The sequence below is a fragment of the Drosophila montana genome, unplaced genomic scaffold, assembly GCF_035044405.1.
Source record: "Drosophila montana isolate Dmon_TW-CO22-7 unplaced genomic scaffold, ASM3504440v1 contig_2_1, whole genome shotgun sequence".
NCBI classification, from domain to species: domain Eukaryota; kingdom Metazoa; phylum Arthropoda; class Insecta; order Diptera; family Drosophilidae; genus Drosophila; species Drosophila montana.
Genome location: NW_026997875.1, coordinates 878,087 through 896,967, shown reverse-complemented (window position 1 = coordinate 896,967; position 18,881 = coordinate 878,087). Strand labels below are relative to the sequence as shown.

The window sequence follows — 18,881 nt, the reverse complement described above, 5'->3', positions numbered from 1 at the left end:
GCAAAAAGTTAAACAGGCCGAGACGTCAGTTGAACTGAGAGCGTGAACGACAGAGGAGGGGGGGGGGGGGGTCCGTTGTGCAGGGGAGGGGGGGGGGGTCCATATGCATATATATGCTATAGATTCTTGAGTTTTGACCAAGTCAAAGTTGTCAGAATATGTGAGAAACACTTGACTGACAGACATTAAGAGAAAGAGCGACAGTGAGGGACGAGAGAGATGGAGAGAGAGAGAGAGGGGGAAGAGAGAGGGGAGAGGTAGGAAGTGATAGAGCCGCAGCTCAAGAGCTCTTGCAATGTTTATCAAACTGTCAGTTTGATACGCACTGGACACTAGAGAACTGAATGCGAAGTAGAAGCCGCGTTTGAAGGTGTTTCTAATGCCCTGTGCCTAATCGCAAACGGGTATATGGGTTTTCACAAGTGTACGTAACAGGCAGTAGAAAGTATTAACGATTCCTATATATTATAAGTGGATATCAGCTTTCTATAAATGCTGTGACAAGCTTCTCTTTTTCAATTTCATAAACCGACAAATATTCGATTATTTCTTAGCCTGATTTCATGATAAGTATGAACAATATTTCGGTTGGATTTTGTTAAGCTCTTCCCTTTTCTTGATAAATTTAGCTTATCTACGATTTCTAATATATTTTGGATACTATTATATTATACGCTAAGCGAGACTATAATATTGGTTATTTTCATAAAACCAATAAATATCGATAATTTTAGCATGCACAGATCGAGAATATACATTTTTTTAACCTTTTCGTTTATCTTGAAGAATTAAGTATTTTAAAAAAATTGTTGAACAAATCACTTTAGTATCACAGCCAAAACTTATCCAAAGCTTATCTATTGATGTTCATTTTCATTAAACCGATAACTATCGATTATTTTGTAGCGACAGAAAAGAAGATGTATTGAGACATATTCCCATTCTTCATTTGTTCAAGAACAGGAATGAAAAGGGAAATGTATTAAAGAGATACGCACATGATTCTTGATATATGCAGACATTTGAATGTTATCTTTAAGCTCTGAAAATCCAGAAATCGCCAAGTTACTGAAGACTCTTTTCTGAAGCAAAAGAAGGGTATCTGCCCGTCGATCACGTTCGCGTGCTAGCCTCTTTTTATTTGTTTTGTTCGCTTTGGCATTTAGCATGCATTGTTCGACTAACGCAACGCACAGTCGGATCAGTTGACCCGATCCTCAGGTGGGGGCAGCTGCCTCAGAGTTGGCAACAGCTGAGGTACAGTTAGAATTGAAAAACTTTGCACAAAAATGCGATTAAGCGAACGGTTTGCTGGCGGCGATTTATGAAAATGTTCGAACCGTGTGTCCTTCTTTAGAGTCTGGGATTTATTTGCGCAGCCGCAACGGCAGCAGCCATGTCCAAAGATGGGCACAGATGAGCGTTACGTCGGGTCGCGGGCATCTAAAACTTTATGAGCCAGCTGATCGGCAGGCAGGCATTTTTAGAGCCTGGCCACAAGCATGTGGGCTTTCAGGCATCTTAATTGTCACTTGGCTTAATTAGGGCGGCAGCGGGGAGGGGGGAGAGAGAGAGAGAGAAGGAGGAGGAGGAGTAGTAGGTGCCTTATAGAATCTGTTGGAAAATCACAGCCCAACGCAAAGCTGCGGGTTGGCGTTTGGGGCGTGACTCTGGCAAGTTGTTGTTGTTGCCACATTGTAAGCCAACAACGGGCATCTTATTTAATGGCACGAATGGCGCAGTGTCATTGAACCCGATGTCGCAATATTAAGTCCCGCAGGCAACACAGCAAACCCCCAAATCAAATAAGAAAACCAACGCAGCTGCTCCCGTTCTCTTGCAGGCGATGCCAAAAAAAAAAACATAAGTAGAAAAATAAAACATAAAAGCGAAATTTCTGCATGTGGCGCGGCAACAGCTAACCCCCCCAGCCTTAATGCCCAACCCACGCCCATGGCTGCCCCCTTGCGAGATAAGTCAGGCAGTGTATGGCCAAAGGGTTTTATGTGCTGCTAAATGCTAGAGTTTAACATATATATATAAGATGATATGAATTCTAGTTTGATTCCACACAGATTTTGAGATTCATTTTTGCCAGCTTTAACTATTTGGGAATTATAAGCGCAGCTGAGCTAAAAATAGATTTTAATGTCATTTTTGGTATTTAGAATATTTATCTTATCTTAATCTATTTATCTTCGTGCATTTGAATAAAAATAGAGTTAAGATATATAAGATGCTATGAATTCTAGTTGGATTCCACATTAAAAATTTGGGATTAATGTTTGCCCAGCTTTAACCATTTGGGAATTATAAGCACAGCTATGTCAGAAATAGCTTTAAATGAATATCTAGCTTTTTAGTTAATTCTAAAGTAATTTTTTTTAAAGATTTCTCTTTGGTTTTCTGCTTATTGCTTAGCATATGACTAAAAATGAATACAATAATTTATTCCCAGAGTATTAATTGCTTCGTCTAAGCTCCGCAAATGTTTTTTAGTTGTTGGTTTTGTTGCTGTTGCGGCGTGCAACGAACCGAAAGTCAAGTTTAATTCATTAATAATAGGGTAACACAATGCCAGGCCCGGGCAGAGCGGGCGTTGTCGGGCGTCGGGCGTCGGGTCTCGCCAAGTTGTTGCCCCAAAAGTGTGCAATGCAATTAATATGCCCCTTGTTTGCCTTGGCTCTGCCCCTAAGCGGCGGCACGAACAATAGCTAGAAAAACTCCAAACAGCTTCCAATTGCTCCCCTTCCTTGCCAACCCATCACTCCGCTTGCTGCTTACCCTTGAAACGACATGCACAATGCTGCACTTCACAATATCCTTCGGCTTGCAGCAGCTCCTTATCGTCATGCCACATGCCACAACAGGCTGCATGCCGCATGCCGTATGCAGCACAGCTGAAAAATCCTTTAACCGCAACTTTTGCTATTTTATTTCCCTCATGATTTTTGCTGCCGCTCAGTTTGTCTAATTAAATTTTTACCCAGCGCGCATGCAATTTGCTGGCATTTAAAGCCAAATCCTATGCACGGTCACGCCCACCCGCAACCCATAACGCCCACCACTTCAAGCCGCATTGTGGCTTGCAAAATGCGCGTAAAACACACACACACACACACACACATAAAAGCCAGAAAAAAAGCAAACGTGCATACCCTGTAAATGCGCAAATGTGTGCGGGCTGACAAGACTTGTGGAAATTTTCAACCCTATTGCTTGCTTTTCGCCTATCGCAAACATACTATATAATGCATACTATAACTATAATAAGTCAGGATATTGACTTGAAAATTGGTTTAGATCAACCTTAACTCCATTTCAGGCTGTGCCCAAAATTTCAGAGCAAACGCGCGCAGAATACTCGAGTTATTGAACTTTATAGCAAATTACAGGGTATTTTTTTGTTTGTTGAAGCATTTTCTTTTGTGTATTTGCACTGCTTGCAATCCCTTTTTTTTCGCTCTTGCCTCTTCTGATTTTCTGCCGCATTTTCGTGCTGTATCCTTGCGGGATTTCAAATGAAAGTATTCGCTCGAGTGCCGCGGCAAGAAGAAGCACATGCAAAAATGAAAAAATAATTTAAAAAAAAAAAAGATCAAGAAAAATAAAACAAATATGTAAAAAAAAAAAGGAATAAAGTCATTTAGATTTAACAGCGCTTGGGGTAGATATGGCAGCAACTCCTGCCACGCCCCCAGCCTAGCTGCAGGCGCTGCCACAGTTTTGCAGCCACTGGCAACTGCTTTTTTTTTGCATTTGCTCCCAAGCTGATGTTAATGAACTCAGCTGCATTAAAAAAAGTACAAAAAAAAAATACAGGAAAATTTTTACATGTTTTACGTTTTTTTTAAGTACTTGCTCCAGTCCCCCCCCCTCCCCCCCCCTCTGCTGCTGCCCCGCGCGCCCGCACTCGAGTTGATTTCTCTGCCGACTGTCGAGTGGTTTATGCAATTTCGCTTCACATTTCTGGCACTTCATTTGCTGCCTGACTGAAATGGAGTCGAGCTGCGTCTCCTGCGCCCATTGGGAGCCCCTCCAGAAATATCCTGGGCTATCCTGGCGCTCATTAGCACGGCTCAGTAGAGCAGCAGTTCGCTGCCCCTCGCTCCCCGCCCTTCTCCAGTTGCAGTCGAACTACACGAGTTTCTGTTGCCGCAATTTGAGGCATGATTTTTGGTTTCACGTTATTCAGTTGCGGCTCCTTTTTTTAATTGGGTTTCACTGCGTTTCGAGTGGCTCCTCTTCAGGTTCTCAAGCATATCAGTTCGAGCTGGACTTGTATACACATGTATCCACATTTATTGCTAGGCTAGGCTTTTGCCCGGGCCTGCCATTCAGCATGTATAAATTGAATTTATTGAACAGGATTTCGTTATTTAAATATTTATTTAAGGAGTTCTGTTTAACAAACTCAACTATGGGAGATGGCAAACTATCGATAGCTAAACTCATGATATTTATCAAAAATACATCGATATCTATTCATTATTACTTAAGCAATCGATAGTTATCGACACCTAGTATACAAATCTCGATGACTTTGGACAATTCTCATAATACCATTGACAATTATCGATATTTGTATACAAATGTCAAATACTTGCTTTTAACTTATTATCGATACCAAATATACAAATTGCGATAGTTGTTAATAGTTTATATAAAAATATCGATAACTATGGACACCCAAATCTATGGAATTTTAAATCTCATTTAAACCTTTCGATCAATTATTCATTTAAAACTATCATTACTTATTATACCTTGTAATAAATCGATTGGCAGTGATAAGCTCTTATTACTATCGATTACTATCGGCATTTAGCTAAGAAAACTAGCCTGACAATTCATTTTGTAAAACTATCGTTCGATAAATAAGTAAACAAATATCGATTACTTTCAGCTCAGCAAAATGTCGAATATTTGAAAAGATTTCCGCTACTTTTAAGTTAAGATTTATTCCTTAGCGTGACACAACATTTTTTTTTTTTTCTGTTGTTCTGTTGTTCCTATCGTCCATCGCGTATATCATTTCAAAAGGTCTGTAAACCCATTTAATGAATTAAATAGTTCATAATTCCTCCCCAATTACATTTTGTGTTGTGTTTTTAAGCTCCATTAAGTACGTGGAAGTTCTTTAAGGCCATGGCTCAAGCCAACAAAAGAGCTCAACTTAACTTTTTATCGCATTGCACTTGCCATGCTCAATTTTCTTGCTGGTTTTTCGCTCACTTTACTGTGCTCTCGTAGAGGGTATGATAATTTTGTCATTAAATATGTAATGCGGGATAGTGGAGAGGTCTTCAATTCCCTAGTGCATATACTATATACAAATATTCTTGAGAGATCGGTTAAGATTTGAAGAACTCTTGATTTCTCAAGAACTCTTGACCAAACTGGACATTAATGTGTCTTATGATGTTCCTTAAACTTAATGAAGATCTTCTCAGCAGAGAAATTCTATATCATAGGTTCTCTGGGAAGAATCGATCGGAATGTGAGCTTACCAAACTTGGCATTTACGAGTCTTCCCATGTTTCGTATAGTTATGTGAGTAAAATCTTATCTGCATAGGTGAAGAATCGGCCGAAAAACTGTTTCGTTTCTCAAGAACTTTTGACCAAATTTGGCAATACAAGTTTTCCCTTGTTCTTCATATGAGAGAAAAACCTTGTCAGCATAGGACTTCTTTATAATATAGCTCCTATCTAGGAAGAATCGGTGAGAATATGAAACAACTTTGTTCTATCTCAAAATATTTTGACCAACATTCTCTTTGCTCCTCACATAAATTTCAAAATTCTAGGCTAAATATCTGTTAGGGTATTGAGTCTTCGGCGTGCCGAACATGAAGGTTCTTTCTTGTTGTTTTTATCACATAATTTTTGGGCTCAGTGTGTACTTTGTGTGTGTACCTTATGCGTGTGTGTGTGTGTGTGTCATGGGCTGAGGCACACATATGAAGCATGTCTGTGTGCGTGTGTGTGTGAGTGTGTGTGTGTCAGTGTGTGTGTGTGAGTGTGTGTGTGTGACTGTGTGTGTGTGTGTGTGTGAGTGTGTGCAACGTAGCAGCACAAAGCCAAGTGTCTGTCTGGGGCGTTTGTTGTTGCATTTGTTGTTGTTGCTGTTGTAAATGTTGTTGTTGCAATTGTTGTTGTTGCAGTTGTTGCAATTGTTGTTGTTGCAGTTGTTGCGATTGTTGTTGTTGTTGTTGCCCCTCGCATACACAAATTAGTTTTAATTATAGCGCAAATGCGAATGTCTGAATGGGTGAAATTAATTTCTCAATTGCATTTTGCCACGCATTTTATTGTCGGCCCCGCGTTGGCGTCTAAGCCAAAATGTTCAGCGCGGGGGGGGGGGGGGGCGTGTCAGGGGGGCGGTGGGCGGGGGCAGCTGGAGCGTCGGCTTATTTGGTGTCTGTAATTTGAAACGCTTCTCTGACTCGGAAAAAGAGCCGCGGCCACATTCGACGGGCGCCGTTTTCAGCGGTTCAGCGAACGCAGCCCAAAAGCGCCGCTAAATGTCTGCAGCATATTTCAAATCCGCACGCAGTCGCAGTCGCAGTCGCAGTTGGCGTCGCAGTCGCAGTTGCAGTCGCTGCATTTCCGCTCGCATTGAGAAGTCGCATTATAAATGATGGTTATTTTATAATTGCGGAGTCGCGCATACAAAACGCAGTTGCTGCCACTTCTACTGCTGCTGCTGCTGCTTTTACTGCTGCTGCTACTGCTACTGCTGCTGCATTCAAAAACGCATTTCGTGGCCATTTTTAATAGTCACAGGCAGCAGCCGCGGCGCAGTAAATCCATCAAAGAGTTAATTGCCACGTTGCCGCGATTGCAGCTTCAACTGACAACTGCTGCTGCTGCTGCAGTAACTGCAACTGCAACTGCAACTGCAACTGCAGTAGCCAAATGTGCTCGCGGCAAAGATGCGCAACACAGACTGCGACTGGCCCGTTGATTGACTGTGGGAGGCGGTGCAGCATGGCCCAGGCAGACACACAGACAGCCCGACGACCGGACGGACGACCAGTCAGCCAGGCAGTCAGCGAGGCAGTCAGCCAGGCAGCTAGGCCAAAACGGTAGTTGCACAGCCTAAAGCCAAATGCGGCCAGTTGAAATATGGCCCAAAAATATATTGCAACGTTTTTCTGTGCCCCCCCCCCCCCCCTTCCAGCCAAAAGGGGCGGCAATTGGTAGGAGGGCGGGGGGGGGGGGTGGGAGACCCCACTAAGTGCTCAGCATTTTGATGGAGCGATTGGCACGTGACAAATGTCGTGACTAAACGGACAGTTTGTAATCCCATTCGGCATCGTTTGATCAAATGCAGCACATTTATCGAACGAAACGGCGTGCAACCTTATTTAAATATTTCATTCCATTTTATTGAATTGTTTAAGAGATATTTGTATTTGTGCTTTAAATGTAGTTGCTAGCTAGGAGACAGCCCAGGCAGAGAGAGAGAGGCGCCACCAAGGGCTAAACACCGGCGACATATACAAATTTCTTTACTTTTTATACCCTGAACCCATTGAAAATGGGTAAAAAGGGTATATTGTATTTGTGCAAATGTATGTAACAGGCAGAAGGAAGCATCTCCGGCCCCATAAAGTATATATATTCTTGATCAGCATCAATAGCCGAGTCGATCTAGCCATGTCCGACTGTCTGTCCGTCCGTCTGTCCGTATGAATGAACGCAAGACTTAAAGACTTGAAATTTTAGCTGTAGGTCCTCCTAGTCCCCGCGCAGATCGAGTTTGTTTCCGATATTCGATAACTTGCCCCGTTTCCAAGTAATCGATAAAAATCGATATTGAAATCCTGTTGTTTGAGCAATTTTGGTAAATAATAAGAGCTAAAATCACCAAACTTGACATGTAGCTCCAGAATAGTATATATATATCAAGTATCTTTAATTCTATACCTATCGCCTGTTGGAAGAAGAGGGTTCAGGGTATCCCCTAGTCGGGAGCTCCCGACTAGAACCTCTCACGTGTTTTAATAACGTTTTTCTCGCTTTTTATACCCTCTTATATTCGTCTTGAAACTTTGCATAGGTCCGTCTTTTTGTATGCCAAACTTGGACGGATGGGATCACGATATCATATAGCTGCCATAGGAACGATAGGTCCAAAAGTAGGCTCTTGCTTGTAAACCTTTTTTGTGTTTCAAGATATCTTTACCAAACTTGCAAAATCATATAAACGTCGGATCAACAGATATTATCAGCTGTCATGAGAACGAACGGTCACAAAACTTTTGTTTATTAGAATATTTTACCCAAATTCGGCATTAACAAGTTTTACTATATGCAAAATCTTGATCAACATCGGACCAATCATTCATATGGTATATCTGTCAGAGGAACGATCGCTGTCAAAGTAAATTCTTATATGGCAACAGTATTCGGCTTTCGCAAATGTTTGCAAGAGTATTAATTCTTCGGTTTGCAGAAAATATTCCCACTTTCTCGTTTTTTTTAAATTCATTTTAGTGCACCTATTTTTTAGGCACATTAAATATTATGTTTAATTTCTTTGCATAGTTTTCATAGTTCACAATTGCGCTGAGCTGATTTTCAGCTACACACCACCCCCCCCCATCCCGCCCTCCCCCTTCCTCTACATCCCTTGCCCCTGCTCAGGCTTGTTGGCCCGTCACACGCTGCGTATGAGTTATGCGGCGCACTTGTGTGTGCGCAGCATTTCGTGCATCAAATGGGCCATGGCATAGAAAATGTTGCCAGCCGCGCCCGTCTTCAAGGGGCAAGAGGCAAGCGGCAGTTGGCAGTTGGCAGAGCTTGCAACGCATTTGATTTTCATCGCATCGAATGCCAATTTGGATTTGAGAATTTTTGGTTTGGACTTTGCGACCATAAAATGCAGCGAATGCGCCGCATGCCAGACGCTCGCCGGGTGCTGCATTTTTGTGGCACCTTCTTCGTGTGAATAATTACAATAATTTTTAATGTCCATTGGCGTATGAGTGGCGCCCAAAGCCGAAATGGTCAATAGAATTCGCAATGCGTGCAGCACATAAAACAGCCACGCCCCCCCCCCTCCCCCTTCCGCTGCCCTCACCCAGTACTAGGCCCTGCTCGACTTCAGCCCGGCGCTGCGGCGCCAGCTGTTCGCAGTCAAATGCCGTCGGCTTTTGTTTTTTGTTGTAAGTAATTGAAACCTTTTTCGGTGCCACAACAAAGGACTCTTAAACCCTGCCCCTAGCCGCCTCTCCTTGGCTACCCCCACCCCTGAGCCGCTCTGGCAGCAAGCTCGCTCAAGTGGCTTTTTGTTCTTCTTCAACTGATTGCTGCTGTTGTTGTTATTGCTTTAGCCTAGCGCGTAATTTAAGCCTGCCAAGGGGAGAGGGGGAGGGGGTAGTTAGTTGTAGGGAGAGGTGGGGAGGTGGGGAGGTGGTGTGGGTCATTGACAGCGCCAACGCTTTGATGTGCTGCCCCGTTTTTAATTTAAATACTTGACTTGAAAAAAAAGAAGAGCCAAGCGCGCAAAGCCAAAGGCTGTAGTTCTAGGTGCGGAGCGGGCCGCTGAGTTATAGAGGGGGCAGGGGGGTGTGTGCTGCATTTAGTGCACTTGCAGGGTTAAATCAAACTAAATTATTTCGCCTTTGTTGTTGCTGTTGACTTTTGCTTGTTATGTCAAACGTGGCGGCCGCCTTTGAAGTGACCAAAGCGGCAATAAAGGGGAACGGGCGGCAGGGGAGGGGAGAGGAGAGACAACTGATATTTGATATGTGCCTGGGCCTGGGCCCCGGCCAAGCCATGTGTGATTAACAACTGTTACGAGGGGTCAGCGACGCATACACTGCGCAAAAAAAGTTCAATAACTCGGCGCGCCGCCACCGCCGCCGCCAGCTGGGTCAGACGCAGGCCCGAAGACAGGCTGCAGAGCCGTGCCCAAAAAAAAAAAAAAAAGTAAAGAAACTGAGGAAGAGAACGTCCGAAACTAGGTGTGTCTGTGGCGCAGAGGCCAGGCCATAACTGGAATGTGGCTCAGTTGCTGCCACAGTTGCCACAGACCGGGCCCGTGGAAGGGCGCAACGTTTCCTTCCTTGTTGCCGGCTGAGTCAGACCTTGAAATGCCGATGCCGATGCCGATTCAGATGCCGATTCAGATGCCGATGCAGATGTCTTGCTGCCAACCGAACGGCGGCCGTCTGCTCCAAGGCAAACCAGATTCAGCGGCTGGCTGGAGCTGGTTTTCAGACAACGTCCTCGACAAAATCAAAGCGAAATTCACAGAAAAAAAAACAAACACAGAACAGAAATAAAACCGAACGAATGTAAAATGGTCAAGACAAACTTACAAAGACGCACTCCGAAATGAACAACAACAAAACACGAAAATGGGAAAAGAAATCAGAAAGATATAACAAGTTGCAATTGATTCGTGGCAAGTGCTCGACTGCCACATACCCATCCTTATATGCCCAAAGAGCGAGTCGTGAGCGTCAAGTTCGGGGCTCGAGAAAGTAGAAGCCCATTAAAATGCAAATATTTTGGTTTTTATGGTTATCGATAACATTATCGATAGACATATGTTTCGCATTAGATATGCAGCACATTTATAAATACAAGCATAGCAGATAAAAACATAGACCAGAAAAAACTCTGCAAGCGCCTAATAATATAATATAAATTCATAATATCGATAACATTATCGATACATATATGTTCCCATTCGATTTTCAAAAACAAACAAAAGCAGAAGTACGAAAGAATCTACAAGCACCTTCTTGTATTCTAAATGTATTCTTCTTATCTAAATATCTATATTAATCTTTATTTGACCATAGCGATAACATTATTGATACTATCAATAGTTGTATATTATATGGCGTCTGCTTCTCCTTCAATTTTCAATGCTAGTTTAAAAAAAACATAAAGAAATAAGGAAGAATATGCCAACGCCTTAAAAACAACGTAATCAAATTGTATATATTAGCCTTTATACTGGCAGATCGATAAAATTATCGATACTATCGATAGTTATATGTTCTCATTCGTTTCTAAATGGAAACTTAAAACAAGAAATATGGAATCTGCAACCGTTTCAAAATCCAAGAAATAAAATAGAATAAAGTCAGATACTCTTCTATATACAATCAGATCGATAACATTATCGATAATCGAAAGATGTAATTTATATGGCGTCCGTTTCACATTCAATTTTCGGCTACACAAGAAATGATTCAAGAGCTTCTCGAATTCAAAGAAATAAAATAGTAGAAATGCATGTATTAATCTTCATAAATTCAGATCGATAACATTATCGATACTATCGATAGTTACAGGTGATATTCAGCTACACTTTAAATACACCCATCTCCAATCGCAGCACAATTTTAAGCTACACTTTCCATTTTGTGATTGAGGGTATGAAAAATGGTCCAGGCGCAATAAAACGAGTTTATTTCGTTTGTTTTTTTGCCACAGCTCTTGGCCATGGCTTAAAGCAGGCGAAGCTGCTTTGCGTGTCAGCAGAACTGGGATTTGCGACTCGGGACTCGCGACTCCAGCCTCAGCTGCAACTGCAGCGAGTGCATTTGCTGCTGCTCGTCTGTGTGTTGGTCATAATAAATGCATTTGGAATTAGAGACTCTTATGCCAATTACAACAAAATGGTTTCAGGCCGCATTATCCTCAAGTTATGACAGGCCAGCCAACGGTTTCTGTCTGTGTGTGCGTGTGTGTGTGTGTGTGCTCTGTGCGTGAATTTGTTTGAGAGAATTTCACTCGTTCCGTTGGCTAACACTGATTGTCAAACTGTTGCTGGGGCGATGTTTGATTTCCAGTTGGTTTCTTTACATCTTTCGCCCCCTAATTACGCTAAGTGCAAAATGCTTGGAGCTACAACAACAACAACAACATGCAACAACAGCCAAGTGCATTGGTTGTGGGGCAACAAATCTGCAGCAGAGTTTTTCAAATGTCCCAGCAGTGCGTGAAAATGAAAAATTATGAAAATTCATACGTGCACTGAGAGAAAATGTCAAGTGCTTTGTCCTCTAATCCAATACAAAAGTGTTTGAAAATGCTCGAATAAATTGAGACTGAAAGTCTTGCTTTAATACACGCAACTCGCAAATATAAGACTTCAAAGAACTTTATCGAGTACACGTCAAAAGTTCTTAAGCTGCGCATTAAAATTCTTTTGTCAAGAACTTTTTTAGTTAAAATCGAAATTTTTTTATTCATAGATTGAAATTTCTTAATACTAGACCGAAATTCTAATTTTGAGAATTTTAAAGCCTTATATTAAGTTTATATTTTCATGTTTAATGTATTTTTATGCATAATTTAATTTTTTGCATTAACTTGTAAAATGAATTTTGTTCTTAATTCAAATTAAAAATTTCTAAAAAAAAAAAACAAAAAGGAATTTATAATTTAAAGCCTCTGAGGCTTTTGTTAAGTTTCTAATTTCTTGTACCAAGTATTTTATGCCTAATTCAATTTTTTCCTGAACTTGTGTAACGTATTTTGAAGATTAAAATTTCTAAGAACAAGAGCGAAGTGCTAAATTTCAGAATGTTTGAGGCTACTTTAAAGTTTGTATGTTCTTAAAATAAGTATTTTATGCTCAATTTAATATTTCCTAAATGAAATTTGTCCTATTGATAATTTATAACTGCGTTTTTCGCTGAGTGTGCAGCACACACTCTCTCTCTTACTCTCTCTCACACACACACACACACACACACTCATCTGTTCTTCTTCTTCTTCACAATTCGCAATTCTCACTCCACTTTAGTTCTGTACTCCACTCTCGAGGCGAGTTCGAGTTCAACGTTCTTTGCACAACATTGTGTTTTGTGCTTTCCGCTTATTTTACTCTACCTGAAACTTCGCTCTCCGTCCCCCCATCCCTCGACACCCCTCTTCCTCTCTCTCTCTCCCCACTCTGTTGCCCTTTCGCTTGTGCGTCGGCACACGCGCTGCACCTTTAAGTGCCTGCCGCGCCCGCCTGCCCTCCCCCGTTTGGCCCAGGCGCATGAAACCGACTATATCTTCAACTCCAACTGGAAAACACAGAAAAAAAAGAAGCAGAAAAAAGCAGCAGAAAAAAAAAGAAGCAGAAAAAAATTGCAGCCAACATCATAAAAGACAATTTTTTGTTTTATTTTCCTTTTTGTTTATTTTTTTTTCCTATATTTTTTTCTCATTGCCATGCGCTTATTTATGTTGCATTGCATTTGTCTCTTCCCTCTCGCTCGCTCGCTCTCTCTCTCTCTCGCTCCTTCTCACTTTGTGTTTGTCTCTTGCAGCTGCTGCGCTGCGTTGTCTGCGTTGGCGTCTCGTCGCTGCCCTTTAACTCGCCGCCCCTCCCTTTCACTGTTGCACCGCCCCCTTATTATATGTGTGTTTTTTCTTCTTCTTCTTCTTAGCTTTGCTTTGCTTTTTTTCCCGTTAATAATCTACGGGCACCTGATGCGCCCAACTTCACGCATTGCGACAACTTCAAAAGACTCAGCCAGGCATGGGCTGCCTCGCATATCTATCATTAACACCTAGAGTCAACTCCGATCTGATCGCAAGCTCGTCACGGGCTCTTGAATATTACGTATATTCGAAATTTTGCATTAGCTGCTCTCCAGAGATCTTTAAACGTTAGAGATGTTATAGGTATTCGTGGGCGGCTTTTAAAGTTTTAAAGAATTATTGATCTATTTTGTAAAATATATAATATATATATTCATATATCTATGTATAATGATATTCAAGATGTTAGAGATCTTCCTAATAAATCAGATGTTATATATATTTCATAAATAAATAATAGATATATGTGCATATCTGATCATATTAATCTTTTCTTTCTTTTAAATAAATAAATATTAGATCTATAAGATTATCGGAAATATAGTTTTCAAACTATTCATATTCACATTTTTCATCGAGCTAAATGAGAGATCTGTTTATATATAATAATATTATTGGAAATATTAAAAGAAAATTCGAATATTTTTTAATGTTGACTTTTCAAGTTTTTAATAACATTTTTTTATGTTTTTCAGATAATTGTTAAGTGCATAATAATTGGGGTAAGTTTCCGTGTTTATATATTCGCTTAAAAGTAAATGCTTGTTTTTTTTTTATTTTATATAAATTTAATGACACGAAGTTAGTTAATCATAAATTGTTATTAATTTGCGGAGTGCTTAAGAGCTCAAGTTCATTAGAGATTTTATAGACCTATTAACTGGTTCCGTAGTACTCCACGCTTAGCTAGAGAACTCGACGATTTGGTAGCCCGAAATTAACATAAACTGACGCCAGAAATAAATGTAAAAAAAGAAGACAAACTTTATTTAACTGCCCGACTGTACATCAGACAAAAGTTATTAAGTCGAGAATGTGGCTATAAACGCTTTGTTTATGGGCCAAGAAATTGCAGAGGAACAAATATAAAAAAACAACAGATAACTTTATGGTCAGTTAAGTCCTAATAGAAGGCGTGGCTTGGCCTTTGCGAATATTATGGTTTACAATATGATAATGTGTTTTGTCTCTCGGCTAATTTGGCTCTAATGAGATGCCAACTTGTCGCGAGTCTGTTCGTAAATAATAAATTCATTTGCCACAAATGAAGACACAACCAAATGGGGCAAATAACATTCGAGACATTCGGTTCTGGTTCACATTTATTTTTGGCCAGACGGGTTTATTTTCTACTTAGTTTCTTTTATTTATATATATTATGTGAAACACTCGTCTGGCCATGTGGGAGGCTGTTTAGCATAGATTGGACAACAAAAATACAAATAAATACAATTTGGAGAAAAAAAAACACACGCACAAATCTAAAAACTCAATTTCGATTTCAACAAATCAAAAATATTTTGTGGACACTTTGCAGAGGTGTTCCCTCAACTCGGGCCTCTGTGTGTGTGCCTGCATTTAATTTGGCTTTTTTTTGCTTTTTGACACACATCATTTCGGATTTACGATTGGAAAGAGCAAAAAACGAAATATGGCTTCGAGAGCTAACTATAGTTGGGTGATAGAGAGATACCCTATGTGACAATTTTTAGGATATATTTATCGGTTCGTTAACAAAATATTTTCAAATGATAGTTGGAAAGAAACTTGGATTATATCATTTATGATAATAATAAAGTTTAATGATAATGTTAAAAAAATTATAATAATATAAAAAAATAAATATCATTAATATAATAATAAAGATGGTAATATTGATTAATATAATTTAAATAATAATATTAATTATTATAATATAAATATTAAACTAATACATAATTTGTTATTAACATTATTATTAGTTTATTATTAATATTATTATTATATTATTATTATATTATATTTATTATTTTATTTGATTAACATTTATTAGCTAATAAAATAAATAATAATAATAAAATAAATAAGTTATAATAATAATATTAATAATAAGCTAATTACCATTATTATTATGGTTATTATTATTAATATTTACTAAAATATTATTATTTTATTTGATTGTTATTTATTAGGTAATAAAATAAAATAATGATAGTATTTTAATAAATATTAATAATAATAATAATGGTAATAGGATTATAAAGATAACTATAAATAAAATAACAAAAATAGTAATAAAATAAAAAAAAGTAGTAAAATAATATTAATAATATAAAAAAGTACTGACTTTTCGATAGTACAATTGATATAAATAAACTTCCAATTATCAAATGGAAGATAAATGATTTTCCATTTAACTTCCATTCCACATTAAAACGAAGCATTTGGATTTTTATCTCGTTTGAAGCACCAAGAATCTCACAAGTAAGAACTTAATACTCGAACCAATTTTTTTTTATAGTTACATAGTGATTCGAACCGGCTTACTTCCGAAAACTTCAACACTTCCAAAACTAAAATACCCGCTGCGAGGGCATAAAAAAGACATGAATTGCCCGTTTTTTTTTTTTAGATTTTATTCGAATGCATATATCATAAGATCTGCTGTCTACAATTTTTTTCATTCGTTTTCATTTTCTAAATTTATACAAGAAAATCTTGTTGCAGACATGAAATGACCCACACGCCGATGTGCAACAGCCAGTTGACATTTGTGGGCTCTGAGGTTTTGTAATTTATGGAGCATACGGCGGGAGGCTCCCTTGCGGCTTCTGGCAACGAATTGGGTCAACAACCAGTTGCCCAGTTGCCCAGTTTCCCAGTTGCCCAGTTGCTGCGATTCCCGGTCAAAGGCGACCCAGTTCCGCGAATTGTTGTGTTTAGATCCTTCTGCGAAACGCAGCCCTAGCCGACTTCCTACCCTCTACGCTCAGCTCCTGCTGCCCCACCTGCCGCCGGCCCCCTGGTTTGACCTGGAGCCAAGAAACCTGGCGCTGTAATTCAATCAAGATTCGGATGAGCTCAATGAATGAATGAGCTGCGTCTGTCCGCCGATTCCTGGAAGCTGCGCATCTTTGTGCGTGGCCATTTGCCATTGTTTTTGTCGCTATTATTATTATTATTACTATTGTTGTTGTTGTTGTTGGGTTGTTGTTATGATCTGTTCTTCTTCTTGCTTGTTTTCATTTTTTTGCTGTGCCAGCAGCGCGCCAAGAAATTCAATTCACAACGGCATCCAAACAACACAAAGCCGCAAATGCCGCTCCAGACGCGACGACAACAAAAGACAAACAATTCCGGGAAATCGCTTCGCCCCTCTCCCCCCCCCCCCCTCTCCCCACCACTGTACCCCGCTACCAACAAAGCCAACATCTAAGCAAATTTCTGAATTCAAAAATCCAAACCCAAAAGCCAGACGCCAGACTTTTAAGGTAATGTGAGGGTGGGGAAGGGGGAAGGGGGGGGGGGGGGGCTAGTGCCATTAGAGGCGGGCGTTGCCATTGCCCCCCCCCCCTTGCCGCGCCGCCACTTTAAGGCTAGGAATGCGGAGCAAACAAAATAAACTGCCCGATTGCCCTAGGCGCAGTAGAGTATATCGAATTAGTCAGCTTGTCTGACATAACTGTTAGATAACATATATATGTTAAATACAGAAGTTAAAAACTCTTTCGATATTATAAACATATCTTTATCTTTAATGTGAAATGATATCATAAAATTTCGATTCTAATTATGTTGTAATAGCTAATTTAGAAGCTTCAAACTTTAACGGTCTAAAATGACTAAAACTATCGATAGTATCGATTTTGCCAATCGATATTTAATATAAACTAGTTTTAGTTTTCCTTGAAAAACAAATATTGAATACTTTTGATAGTAGCTTTAAGGAGGATATCAAAGCTTCGTTCACACAGTTTTTATAGCCTTATCGTTTAATTGAGCGATAGTATCGATTGGTTCAATCGACTTTGTTTTAAACTAGTTTTAGTTTTCTTTGACAAACATACTGTGAATACTTTCGAAAGTAAGTCTAAGAAGAGTATCAAAGGTTCGTTTACACCTTCTTTAAAGTCAGATCGTTTAACTATCGATAGTATCGACTATGCCAATCGATATTTGATATAAACAATCGATATTTGAAAAACATATATTGAATATTTTTGAAAGTCGCTTTTAGAAGAGTATCAAAGCGTCGTCATGCAATTTAAACAAACGTACATATATGGCAAAAAAATGTTCACACAGTTTTTTATAGCCAGATCGTTTAAAGATTTTGGCAATGTGTTTAGCTGACCGCCTTAAATATGGTTTATGCGCATAGATGCGATGTCTACCTGACGAGGCAGGTAACAAAAAAAAAACCAAAACACAAGCTCAGTTAGCTGGAGTTGAGGCCGCTGCGGAAAACGTACATAGCTGTTTTGCGGCCATTTGACCAGTCACGTGTGGCGGTTTTTTTTTCGCCATTTTTAGCCTTTTACATTTGCACGCTGCGACACATTCCAAAGCGACGGCTGCGGTGGCGGCAAATGCCGCCTACTGTCAGTCGCCTCGCTGAGCTTTTCAAGCAAAGCTCATTTGCAAATTCAGCGAACGCCGTGAAAAGCGGCGCGACGACGACGACGGCGAATTCGTGGACAACGGGCGACGGCGACAGCGACGGCAACGGCAATGGCAATGTTAACGATGACAAGCGGCGGCGACAAAGTCACACACAAAGCTGACAACGGACGAGCCAAGCGGACAGCCAACTTATGATGTTGATAATGTTGATGATGATCACGTTGATGTTGATAATGACGATGACTGACTGCCTGTCCGCTGTTCATTCATCACGTCCGACAATGTCTGGACTTGGGCCCGATCTCTATGTACGCCTAGACTCAGCTCTGCGTGTGTGTGGTCCAAGCGCGCGCTCTTCTTCTTCATTGCAGGTCGCATAAAAACGCAAACGTCGTCACATGCGGGCCGCCGGCGCAGCAACAACAACAAAAAAAGTGTGAATTAGAAAAGGCACTCAAGCTTAAATGGCGAGCGCGGATACACAAGAAGTCGCTTATATCCGACTGCAAAATACCCTAACAATTGAATCAGTCGAAAAGATATTACTTCTTGGTTTGATGACCTCCAAACTGTTAACTCAGAGTAGGAACTGTCAAACTGTAACTGAGGACATATCAAATTTTGGTCATTTTAAGGCTCTCGGCGTAAAATCGTATGCAGCTGACACGCCTAAGGCGGACTTTATGCAAACTTTCCAGTCAAGCTTCAATTGCTGACCAATATACTCTTTTTGACTCCATCAACTGAGTATGGGAAAAGACCACACACAAAGAGCGCAGCAAAAACAACAACAACAACAACAGTTAAAGCTGCGCGCGGCGAATCAATTGCAGGGCCGTTTGTCATTGTCATTGCGGGCACACAGCTAGCGCAACAATGTTGCCGCAACATCTCGCACTGTGAGTGTCGAGTGCAGCGCAGGCGAATCAA

General features: G+C 40.3%; 1 protein-coding gene and 1 long non-coding RNA gene across 3 annotated transcripts in view; one reads left to right on the top strand and one right to left on the bottom strand.

Moving 5' to 3' along the window:
- Window positions 1-18,881, bottom strand: part of Snoo (Sno oncogene) — a 121,503-nt gene that overhangs the window by 14,694 nt on the left and 87,928 nt on the right. The gene's annotated exons all lie outside the window — the stretch shown is intronic.
- Window positions 1-18,881, top strand: part of LOC135430285 (uncharacterized) — an 84,858-nt gene that overhangs the window by 18,538 nt on the left and 47,439 nt on the right. Inside the window, exons 1-2 of one of the 2 annotated variants that reach the window (XR_010436583.1) lie at window positions 4,998-5,043; window positions 14,045-14,071. This is a non-coding gene — a long non-coding RNA (uncharacterized LOC135430285). Of the gene's footprint in view, window positions 1-4,997; window positions 5,044-14,044; window positions 14,072-18,881 lie in introns of those variants that run through there. The other variant, XR_010436582.1, reaches the window with a different exon arrangement.